General features: G+C 43.7%; 1 protein-coding gene across 4 annotated transcripts in view; it reads left to right on the top strand.

Annotated features, from left to right (window-relative positions):
* Positions 1-1,673: 1,673 nt before the first annotated feature.
* The window catches only part of sertad2b (SERTA domain containing 2b), a 32,433-nt gene continuing 21,865 nt past the window's right edge, over positions 1,674-12,241 (top strand). For 3 of the 4 annotated variants that reach the window (XM_047334950.1, XM_047334952.1, XM_047334951.1), the window contains exon 1: positions 1,674-2,142. The gene's annotated coding sequence lies outside the window, so the exon portion shown is untranslated. The remainder of the gene's footprint in view (positions 2,143-12,241) is intronic. The other variant, XM_047334949.1, reaches the window with a different exon arrangement.

The following is a 12,241-nucleotide window of genomic DNA, read 5'->3' as shown; positions in this document are numbered from 1 at the left end:
GTGTTGCAGCTAGTTGAAAGAGACTAGGGGTAGGAGCGTCAAATGACTGTGCGTGGAGGTTTAAACTTTGTGTAGGACTTTCCGCTGCAGTTCTCTTTGACTGCCAGCAGAGGTCGATGCAAATCAAGGGTTACCTGTTCCTGCACTTTTCAGTCCTTTGGGTAGCAGTGAAGCTGGGAGGTGTGAGCAGAAGCAGATGCAGGGTTGGAAGAAAAAGGAGGGATGCAGTCATGGCAGCGTGCTGCTTCACCGCATATCATCCCCCTCTTTTGGATATTGGAGGCCACCAGACAGGCAGTTTAGCATATTGTACATGCATAACAGTACAGCAGCCCTGTTTGTGTTTGTGTGCACAGTTCCTTCTGACAAACCTGTAGCTTACTGGGAAGATGAGGAGCAGAGCAAAAAAAAAGGACTCCTCCACTTCTCCACCTGAAATAGGTGTGGCTGGCAGCCTGGTGATGTAGTGATGACTCACGAGGCCAGTTGGTGAACTGCTACAAGCTTTTTGGTCGTACAAAAGGTTTTCTAAGTTCCAGACGCTAAAGGGAGTTGTATTCACTTTCACAGTGTCTTGACAAAACATACTTCTATTACCAAATCAATTAGACAAAGTCGATATTGTTGTTTGTTTTGTTTTTTTTAAGACTCGCATCGTTGACATTCATGTTTGTGAGCTTACGATTTTCTTCTTCCCTGTCCTCGACAGGCCATTGCGGTGATTCCCAGCATGTAACCATCTACTGGTGTAGGCCCGTGTGGCATTGCCCACGTGCTATTGGTCAAAGAAACTGACAAATGTATTATTAATGCTGCGCACCATTAACCTAAAGTGAGATCATAGTGTTCCGGTAGAAAAAGTCGCTTTTGTTTTTTTAATAAGTCACAAACAGGACAGAAGAACTAATAAACAGTATGTTGCTACAGCTTTTCCCTGCTGTTGAGGCACACAGCAGCCATCTTGGATTTGGGGGGTCACGGTTGTTGAGGTTCTTCCGAGTCGGAAATTTTGTCGTCGGGGGCGGAATAGTTGAAACTTCCAAGTGGGGAATTCTGAAATTTTGACTCTACAAATTTCAAATGGAACACATTCTCCACAGCACTACTATTGGACAGATCACTTCATAGGATATATTTAACATTAATTACTGAGCTTTTCCAGACATGTTCATCATCAAGTCAGCGGCCAGTACTAAAAATAAAAGGATAGGACACCCAGCAGCCAGGAGGACAAAGGAACCACTGTCACTTGATCCAATTCATCTTTCACAATGTAGCCTATCAATATACATGTTCATATTAATGACAAATATGAATATGTAACATGATGCCTCGACCACCTGCCATAAATGGTCAATCGGACTCGTTTCCGTATATGGACCGGGACTCGGCGTCCCTTTAAACACCGCGCACACACACGCGAACGCGCACACGCGCGCACACACACACACACACACACACACCACACACGAGGCGGTGGAGGGCTGCGTGACTGTTTGCCACACTGAACCGTTTCCGCACGAGCGCCATTGGCCGCCGCCGCGGTGTGGGCGGGACACGACGCTCTGACTCAGCTCTGAGTCACCGCACGACACGTCTGTCACACTCGACACACACACACACACACACACACACAGCCCGCTGCTGCGTTCAGGGACCGTGCGAACACACGAATGCTTTAAAGTCGTGTCACATAAACATGCTTAGTTATGGGGAGGGGAAACGCAGACACGGCAACTTATCAGGGGTTGTGCGCACGTTTATATGCTCCTTTATGAGCAATAGGCTTTATTTTCTAAAATCCAAATGTGGCCGAGGTGTGGACTTCGTGCGCGCAAATAACTGGCTTTTTTTTCAGTGTTTACAATCTGCTTCACGACACGTGAATGCAGCACCGGAGTGGCTGATCTTATATGACTTCGCATTGGCCGTGATCCGTGACATTGGAGACGCTGGACCGACCCTGTACGTGGTCCCCATCAGTTTGTTTATTTGTCTTCTTTCTTTTTCTTTTTTGTAAAGTCAGTAATTAGACATCCCATCAGCGGCAGAGTGCGCGTCGTCCCACTGCGACGCCGAGAGCCGGTTCTTTCAGGCATACTTTCTACTTCAGCACCGTGCTGGACGGATCTGCCACAGAGGGTGAGTTGTCTTTTAAACTGCACCTCGAACTCCAGTGAGACGTCCCCCGCAGTCCGGTGTCTCCGCTGCTTGCGATCGAGGATGTTTGTTTCTCCGTGCCTCTCCGTGTATCTGGCGCGCTACGTGCCATGTCGCGCGTCCGCGTGTTGCCTCCTCATTGAAGCAACTTTTTTATTAAAGAAGTCTCCGTTGGTGTGGTAAACAATCGGGCGAGTGAGTGCGCAATGGATGGACAAAGTAGGCTTGCCTGTGTCAAGAGGAAGAGCGCAGCGTGGAATCCCCGTTACGCACCGTTCCATCGCCCGTAGCAGAGTCTACCGCCAAACCACACTGGGGAAACTGTCGTTGATTGGACCTTGCTTATTGTTTAAAGCCAATAGGCGATGGAACAAGACGTCAGTGAACCAAAGGGCTTTTCAAATCGGCAAACACATGGCACACGAAATATGATAATAATAATAATAGAATGAAACATTATTAGTTATTTCAGCCATATTTGATTTATAAACAGTTTAGAAAACCCCACGCAGTAAAAGTTTTTCGTACTAGAGACACCTGAAGCTTTTGGAGTTGGATACACACTGGCCACGGTGGGGTTTTTTGTGGTTCCTGATGCTGCTTTTATTATATAACCATGTTGTCTTTAAGCTCTCTCTCTCTCTCTCTCTCTCTCTCTCTCTCTCTCTCTCTCTCACACACACACACACACACACTCACACTCTCACACACACACACACACACAGACTTACAGCCATATCCTGATCTGCCTGCTGCTCCAGTGCAGCACAGCAGTCACTTGGGCCTAACCTGATCTACAACACGAGTGTAATGCTGCTGCTTGTGTGTGTGTGTGTGTGTGTGTGAGTGAGAGAGAGAGAGAGAGAGAGAGAGAGAGAGAGAGAGAGAGAGAGAGAGAGAGAGAGAGAGAGAGAGAGAGAGAGAGAGAGCATTTGCCTACATATAGTGTCATCAAGTTCAAACTGATGGGAAAGACAGATAATTTTTCCAGTGTTTTTTTCAAGTGTTTTTTTGGAGAAATTATTACTGTTAGTAGAAGTAGAAGTTGTTGTTGTTGCCTGTGCTCTTAAAATATTTCCTCCACCCTGCAGGCGAGACAAAAGTATGAAGCTATAGTTAAGAAAGTGATTTTAGCACAATCTGGCTGGAAATTCCCCAGAGACCTCTGACCTGATGTAAAATTTAGAGTTATTTTTTATTCATTACTCCATATCATTCTGGATGTATAAAGAGTTTGTTTGTGTTTAAAGATTGATTAATATATTACTTGGAATCAATGTTATACAGACATACAGAAAAAAATATGATTAAACATGTCAGTAAATAACATTCTTAGTAAATATTGCTTGACCCACCGTCCCTCCTTCTGCTGACATCTATTATACCTTGTATACCTGTCGTTGACCATGTTTCCTTTTCTGATGATGTTGGATTTTCCGACCCGGCCTGAATGAATTGGCCACCGTCAAATGGCCATGAGGCCTGCCGAACTTTGTCAACGGGATTACACAAGCAATCAGGTCTCTAATTTAGCAGCTAATCCAGATTAAGGTGCCGTGGTTGGTCTGTGTGCCCGCAGCCTGGGGCTCAGACGTTGCGGTCCGTCTGGCAGACGGAATCAGCGGCCATCCGATGTTCACCGTCTCTGTCTGAACACTGGTGTGATACATTCACGCACTAAAAGAAGGCCAGGTCCCTGCAAAACCTCTCAAATGTTGTTTGCTAGTAGAATATCTAAACTAATAATGTGACCAGACTAAAATTGGTCGGAATAAACGGTCACCTGCCTATCTTCCTTGAGGGAATGACGTTCTTACTACGGCCTTGATTTTTGGATTTCGCTCTCAATTATGATCTGGACTCACTCTGGCCTATAAGTGGCAAACTGTTGCATAGTTTCACTCAACTGATGCCTGTAGTTTGTTCTCAAAATCTGCAACACAGAACAGGTGGTGCTCCAAGTGCAAGGGAAGGACCGACGAATTTCTTCTCACCTGAACAAGTTAAATGAACCTCATTGTCCAGCTCTCAAATGAACCACTCCACAGATCATGTGTGACTGCAGGTTGAAATCTGGTTAATAATCAGGTTAATAAGATCCTGGTTGTCTCAAAACTTCTGAGCTTGAAGGTGTGTACCTGTGGCCGTACGCTGTAAAAAACAAAATCTTAAGTTTGCTCTGCTCACTTTCATATTTGTATAAAGTGACCAAAGAATATTTAATGGCTTTGCTGTGCCAGTAGTGTGTGAACTCTCAATACGACTAGAAAAGCACTAAATAAATGCAGTCCGTCTGCATTTAAGATTTAATTTTGGAAAACATAATTGTTTCGCGTGTACATGTGAAATTTACGAGTTCAATCCCCCAGGCCCTGCTCAGCAGTGGTACTAAAATTCTTAGTGATAGCTAAATTTTTATTATTATGAAAGGTAAATGATCAGATCGGAAGATAATTAGTTTGCACAACTGTAGGGGATTTTTCTTCAAAACAGAATCTAGTGCAGTAAGTTGCCCTTAGAAATGTTGAGTTTTCTAACCATTTAGTTTTTGCAGTGTACGCTGTGGTGACGAAGAATCTAGTGCTGGGAGATGTCATTGCCCAAAATTTCCAGCTCTGCTCCAGCACTAGTGTCTACTCAAGACGTGTTTGAGTAGGACATTATATATATCCACTGTAATCTTGATTTACAAATACAATTTCACCTGCTGAAATTGCTGTATTCATGTGTGATATGGGGGATGTACGAAGTTAACCAACTTCAGAGCAGTTCTCTGTGTAAGGCCATGGACAGGTGCTGTATTCCTCCGTCAGTTTTGACGACTAACTAGTGGTTGTTGGTGGTTCTGTTTAGTTTTTTTCCTTTCAATACAGCTGGCATTCAGTGTGGAGAATGTGACAGGGAGACTGAAAGAGACAGAGAGAGGGGGAGAGGGAGGAGGGGGGGGGGGGCAGCTCTGTGAACTATAAATAGACAGTGGGAGAGTGGTTGTGATGATAGCATCACCACACAATAATCCTTCAGCAGGACTGGCGTTACTCCACTGTATCAGTGGACAGGTATCCCCTCTAATTTCCCCTGTAAGCAGGGTTATCTGGTGAACCTGAGCCTCTGACCCTCCGCTCGGCTTCTCTCTGCGTGTTGATGCTGTATTAAGCTTGTTAATGTGGACCCGTGGGTAAAGGTGCATGTTTCACTCTGAACCCAAAGAGTCTAAGTCCAGAATAATCCTTTTTAATTTTGTCGTGTCTGACCACTTTGATGGATTTCATGGTGGACCCTCACTGTGGCTCACATCGCTTGTCACTCAATAACCAAATATATTGGCTATCGTCAGTTTCGGCTCCAGATATTGCTCTTAATCTGGAAAAAAACTTCCAGGTCCCGGTTGAGCCTATTATTATTATATTACAAATGAAAAGGAATTAATAAAGTCTGTTACAATATTATTGTAGACTTGCCCATTTGCAAAGCCTGCCCCCCTTTAGCTACACATTTATCACGTATAATTGTTGATTGAGGCTAAAGATGACGGTCCAAAAGGTCGTCATCCTCACCATCTGATTATCCATATAGAAGCATATATAAAGATGGACGACATGACGTGCTTCCAAAAGTGAAGCCAAAACCTCTCCATCGCCCCCTGGTGATAACCTGCAGTATATGTCGTAAACCCCGCCTCCTCCATGTTAGCAGTTGGGAGCTGGGCCAAGTGCAAATTTTTCTGTGAAATTTTGGTGAAACGTCATGATTGACAGCTGATACTGACTTGGGATTGGTCCGTTCGATGTGACGACGGGACATTTTTTTTTAGCTTTTCAGATGTAACATGATTAAATTCCTGTTGTTCGATTTTTACCTTTTGCAAATACCTAAGTCACAATTCAGCAATGCATATGAGTGTTGTGTCTAGGACACTGAGATGTAGAGTTCATATTGTGAAGGATTTACAGTTGTATTTGCACCTTACCAGCAATGTGGAAGTGCAAAGATGAGACATGCAGTCCCATCAATCGACCATCACAATGTACGTGCATGTGTGTGTGTGTACATGTATATTCTTAGTGCCTTTACTTTGAGCAGTGTTCACCATTGCTCCACCCCTTCAGGCACTGACCTCCTTTTCATTATTCACACATGCAGCACCTTTTTTCTTCCTTCCCTCTCACATAATGGCGTGTGTTTGTGTGTGTATGTGTAAAAAGAAAAATGCACATATCAACTTTGATTCATGAGGAAAATACTGAGGGTAACACACATACTGAAAGCCTGCTAGACTGCTAGTTGCTGTTATATTTTTGTAACCGTCAGGAACTGGTTTAAAAGGCAGACTGTAATTGATTGATTCATTTTTTATTATAACACACTTTGAACAATGATTGATAACAGCTCACAAGCTGTTCCGTTTTAACTCCTCATTTATATTTTACTTTATATGTATATTTATACAAAATGTATTTAGGTTGTGTTTTAATTATTAAAAATCATTACTTACATATTTGTAAAATGAAAATGTTGCATAAAAATGCTATCATTAGAAGCGACGTTTTAGCTCCGAGGACTTGAATCATCATATAAGCATGCTTCATTACATCGTTATACATCCTGCTTTCTACTGTTTGGTTATACAATGCACTTACACTATCTACAGACTGAGGAAGTTTTGTGCTGTATTCAGATGAGATCCTAAGGAGACATGACTAAACAAGTATGGATCTCAGGCACACAGCGCTGTACATGCAGAACAAACACGCACGCACACGCACACACACACACAAACACGCACACACGCGCACACACACAAACGGACAGGGAGATCGGATGTCAGAAGAGCAGTGTTCGTAGAGAAGGCTACAAGAATTAATAATGGACAAGGCTGAATTCAAAAAGACGATAGATAGATACTCATAGTTCAATGCTGGCAATTCCGCTTTCTCCATGATAACTGCACAGACATCATCTGCTGAGGAAGACCATGAAATGCAGTAGAAAGCGTTGGAAAACTCTTGTTTTGTTTTGTCAAACTTCTGTTTCCGAGGTCGACACTGAGCTTTCACGCTCAACCACATTCGAGTTCAAAATAACAGTTTTCATGGTAGATTTTTCATTTCTTCTTTCTCTCTAAATATTCTGTTCTCTCCATGAATCTCATAATACACTGAAAACGTGGAATTACAAAAGGAGTTTATGTATTTAGTATTTATGTTATTTTTGATTTGAACACTGAGTCTAAAAGAGATGTCAAAAGAGTTGAAATTTGCATTGTTGGAATTTGCAGTGTTCTCTGAACACTTTGTAGGTACCTGTATGGTATAGTCCATGTCACATCATGTACTCTGTCGGAATACCCCCTCCCACACACTCGTCCTCCCACTCAGTGTGTGTGACAGCGAGAATATGCTGCTCGGTGCCGAACATAATGGTGCAGCCTGACAGACTGAGAGAGCAGTTCAGCATTAAACATTTGAGCGTATGTGCACAAACACCAGCGTGTTTCTTGTGTGAGTTCGGGGAATGGGGTTATTTTAATGCTCAGTTCAGATCTGATGGAATATTGCTTGTTATTAAATGGAAAAGATGGTTCCTATTTCAAAAAAGAAGAAGAAAAAAAACTTGTTGCCAGATGTTATCTGGGACCAATGCATTTGGCAAGTAGCTCCTGAATTCCAATGTCAGCAAGTCTAGTCAAGTGTCCATAATGATATGTTTATTTTAAATACGATAATTCAAAGTGAGTGGCACCGAATCACATCTCCTGAATGCACCACTCACTTACTTAAAAGGCTTTTTTTAATGAAAAAATCAACATAATAAAAAGTAGTGTACAAAAAAGCTTCATGAAGTCTTGACAGATACATAGTATCAGATTTTAATCTGATCAGTTTAGACGATGTTTACCTTTATCTGTACTCCCAGTCACCTGTCGGACTGTCACGAATACAGTATTGCATGGTGGACTGTTGTGCCCATACTGTAAAAAAAAAAGAAAGGCAAATGTTGAATGAGTGTGGGCCTGTTAACGGGCCAGCGCCGATATTGGGATATTTGGCTTGCAGCCGCTGTACAATAAAAACCTAATGATTATATACTTTGTTGTACAGTGATGTGTCAGCTTGGCAGCCATTCAAGTGACTGATATCTGTGTCAGTGGTGCAGAGCAGCATTTGAGGAGATTGCTGTTTTGGTCTCTGACTCAATGATGACTCGTGTAACGCCATAATTTAAGGGGTCTGAGTGGAAGCAAGTAGGCCGGCCGCATTTGGGGGCATTCTCTCTGGAATTTTTTTTATCATATCGTTGCATTTCCCAGTCAGTTAAAGGTGCATTTATCTTCATAGGTCTTTATTGGTTGAAATTGTGTAAATGTCTGGAGGTGGAACAAAGAAGAAAGAAGTGAATGGCCCTCATTCAACAGAGGAGGTGGTTGACGCCACTTATCAGCCACTTCTAATGCGGACTTGAGAGCCCTCCCAAGATGGCTTAACGCCCATGTGGCCCGAATGCCTCACATGATGGTCGGCCGGGTCAACAATGCACGGGTGACCTCAACAGCTCTCCAGGTGTAAAAAAGACCCCACGAGAGGTCAAATACGTGAGACTCCCCCACCTGTCAGTTCGAAATTAAGGAGGGAATACAGTATATTATCCAGAACTTGTGGGTTGGGCTTTGCACAGAACAAATACAGATCTAAACAACACACATACAGTCTACAATTTTTATTTTTTTATTTAGACATGAACTTCAGAAAATGTCCAAAAAAAATTGGGTCTGGAATTTGCCGTTCACATATGAATAAAGCAGCAGGAGATTGTCAGACACGTTCACGAGAGCAGGGACATTCAGGAGAGGGGTGGCACCTGGGTAGAGCGCTCACTTACTCTGTGTGTGTGTGTGTGTGTGTGTGTGTGTGTGTGTGTGTGTGTGTGTGTGTGTGTGTGTGTGTGTGTGTGTGTGTGTGTGTGTGTGTGTGTGTGTGTGTGTGTGTGTGTGTGTGTGTGTGTGTGTGTGGATAGTTGAGGCCAGCAGATTTTTTTGCCGAATAATTAATGAGGAAGAAAGCAAACACACCCGTGCGTGCGTGCTTGTGTGTGTGGTTGGGAGTTTGTTTTTTGTTGTGTTATGTTTCTATGTGTCTACTGGCACTGGGACGTGCTGGTTTCCATTGGTCACCACTGGTTAAGCTTTGAGCTGAGCACAATTGGACCACTCTGGACTAGCACGAGCTCAGGTGGACTCGACCGAGGTCCAGATGAGTCTGGGCTGGAATCACTTCAGATCATTCATTCCCGACCCGAATTTTCCATTTAATTTGCTGTTGTGTTCCCCGAACCTGCAGAAGCGGCTCACATTCTCAGGTTTTCCACATTGTGTTGTTTCCAGAAAAAATCGCACTACATTTCACTTTGCCTGTATTTGTTTGACTGAGCAATTTGGGCTGAAGAAGCTTGTAAGCATTTTTCTTGCAGGTTTGCTTTGGCTCACAATCACCGTGCCAACGGGGAAAGTTAAACTAAATATTCAGTTTTTCCTCTTCTTTTTCTTTTCATCTCCAGTCGCTGCCCTGCTCTGACTGCTCACACTAGGACTGTATGGACATGACTTTTATTTTGCTGCACAATGCCTGCTCTATTTTTTATTGTTTGTGAGTTTATGCATTGGAGATTACAGCGATAAACAAAAAGACAATATAGAAACAATGAAAAATAGAGTCAATAGGAACATAGCAATGTGTATTGATCCACGTATAATAAAACTGTCAAGAAGTGGTCGGTAACATGTATTGACTGTGTGCAGGATGTGCAGATTTACACGTGAGCTCCAAAGAAATATGTGGTACTGGAGTTACATTTAATGCCTGACAGGCAGCTGTTGGGGAATACCGTGGGGTAAGAGAGATGATGATGATGATGATGATGAAAAATGTAGTATTCTGTCTTTTAGCTCAGAACAGGAAGTAAGCTCTGTACATACTATCTGACAACAAATACCACATGATCTTTTCCACTACACAGAACGGTCTCTTGCTTCGTGATTGGCTCTTATCAGTCATGACAGCGGAAAAAATGCTAAGTGTCACCAACACTTACCGTCAGTACCGGTTTCACCCAGCCGCAGGTCCAAGAAAACAGATCACCTCGCTCTTACTTTTCATCATAGCTGTTTTTTCCTGTAACTAAGCAACGACTGCAGAGTAGACAACCTGCTTCCTGTTTACACCGGCAAAGGCTCCAGATTTAAGGCCACGTTTAGAGGACAAGACAAGTCACCGGATGCAGATCTATGTCGTTGTCTGACCTCCCCTTGCGCTTTTTACGTATACGTATGTACGTCTATTCGCAAATCTTGGTACGCGCTTGCAGATTCTTTAACACAGTTACAGTAAATGACTTGGGAGGATCCTCCCAAATCACGTCTATGAGGGTTTCACACACAGCGATCAGCGACTGTTGATCGATTGCACATTTGACTCTGCTCTTGGGGTTTTGCTGGCGAGTTTCAAAATTGTCTGCGAGTGAAATATCGGGCTAAAACATTGTGTAGTGTGAACGAGGCTCAAGTAGCAAAAGGACTGTAATACAAGAGCTGCATTTGATCTATCATGTAGAGGGGCCCTGATTTAAATTCATTATTACATTTTGTTTTACGGTCTTTATTATTTCAGTCTATATTGTGCTTAAATAGTACGTGTTACAAACTATATCTGTTCTCAATACATACAGAATACACTTATAGTGGGATTAGGGTTGTGAGACCCAACTGTCTTAACCCGACTCTGCTCTTATATTAATGATTAATTGTTTTCTGTCATCTCTGGTAATTTACCAAAAATATTTTAGGTGATGGAGACCTACAGGTCAGTGACTTTTATTTTTTGGAAGAGTACGCTAGTTGCATCCACTTTCATACAAGGTGCTTTATTTACATTTCAAAGTTCTACCCTCTATTTGATTATTTCCATCCGCTGTGAGGGCAACAACTGAACAGAATTTCTGACATCTGTCAAAAGCGGGAATGTAAATAGTTGCACTAGTACAGAGGTGCATACACAACTTTGATTTGCCAAATATGACTTAGACAACTTAAGATAACAATGGAGCTCTGTTTTGGTACGTATGTGAACAAGTGTGCGCGTGCGTGCGTGCGTGCGTGCGTGCGTGCGTGTGTGTGTGTGTGTGTGTGTGTGTGTGTGTGTGAGAACACCACAAACACCAACCAGTGCATTTACTCTCCGCTTTGTGTCAACTTCTCTTGTGGACCAGCACATGTTTTTCTGAGTATGTTTTTTGGGAGAGCAGAGAGTGGACAAAGGGCTGGGTGTCTGGAGAGGGGAGAAGGGGGTGATGGGTGATGGGTGGGGTACTGGAGGAAGGGATGATGGGTGGGAGTCTGCAGGGGACGGCTGGCTGACTGTGAGCGTGGGGTGGGGCAAAGGTGGGGGTGTGTGTGTGTTTGTGTGTGTGTGTGTGTGTGTGTGTGTGTGTGTGTGTGTGTGTGTGTGTGTGCGGGTGCGGGCACTCATCTGCATGCGTGTCAGCATGTGTCTAAGAACATGCATGCACGCTTCTGCCGGTGAACCTGACTGTGTGTGCGTGTTGCCTGCCCGTTTGCGGGCCTATGTGTGTGCGTGTGCGTGTGTGTGTGTGTTCTTTTGTTTTGCTCTGGGTTGCTGGGTGATGGGACCAGCTGGGAGGGCTGAAGCCATTCACTTCCCTTCTGCTACCCTGAAGGCAGCCAGCAGGGAGGGAGGAAGGGAGCGAGGGGGTCGGAAGAATGAAATAGAGGAGAAAAAAGCCGCAGGAGTTTGTGGAGGTTTCATTTTGTTTTGTGTCTCATTGCGAAGAGATAGAGGGGGGAGTGATCGCAATCAGACAGAACATTAAAGAAAAGAAAATGACAGTGAAAGCCGAGAGGTGAGGAAGTTTCGGGGTTGGGGAGTTTGAGGGTAGGGGCGAGGGGGTTGTTGAGGGAGGGAAAGTGTGTCAGGCTGAATCGTGATAGAGCAGCGGAGCTGACTCAGCCAGTCTGGTCTGGCGTAGGAGGGCAGCAGCGGGGGAAGAAGTAATAGATTACTTTGCATGT

Source organism: Scophthalmus maximus, chromosome 10 (genome assembly GCF_022379125.1).
Source record: "Scophthalmus maximus strain ysfricsl-2021 chromosome 10, ASM2237912v1, whole genome shotgun sequence".
In the NCBI taxonomy this organism is placed as follows: Eukaryota; Metazoa; Chordata; class Actinopteri; order Pleuronectiformes; family Scophthalmidae; genus Scophthalmus; species Scophthalmus maximus.
The sequence above is the reverse complement of the archived record's forward strand: the minus strand, read 5'-3'. Positions and strand labels throughout refer to the sequence as shown.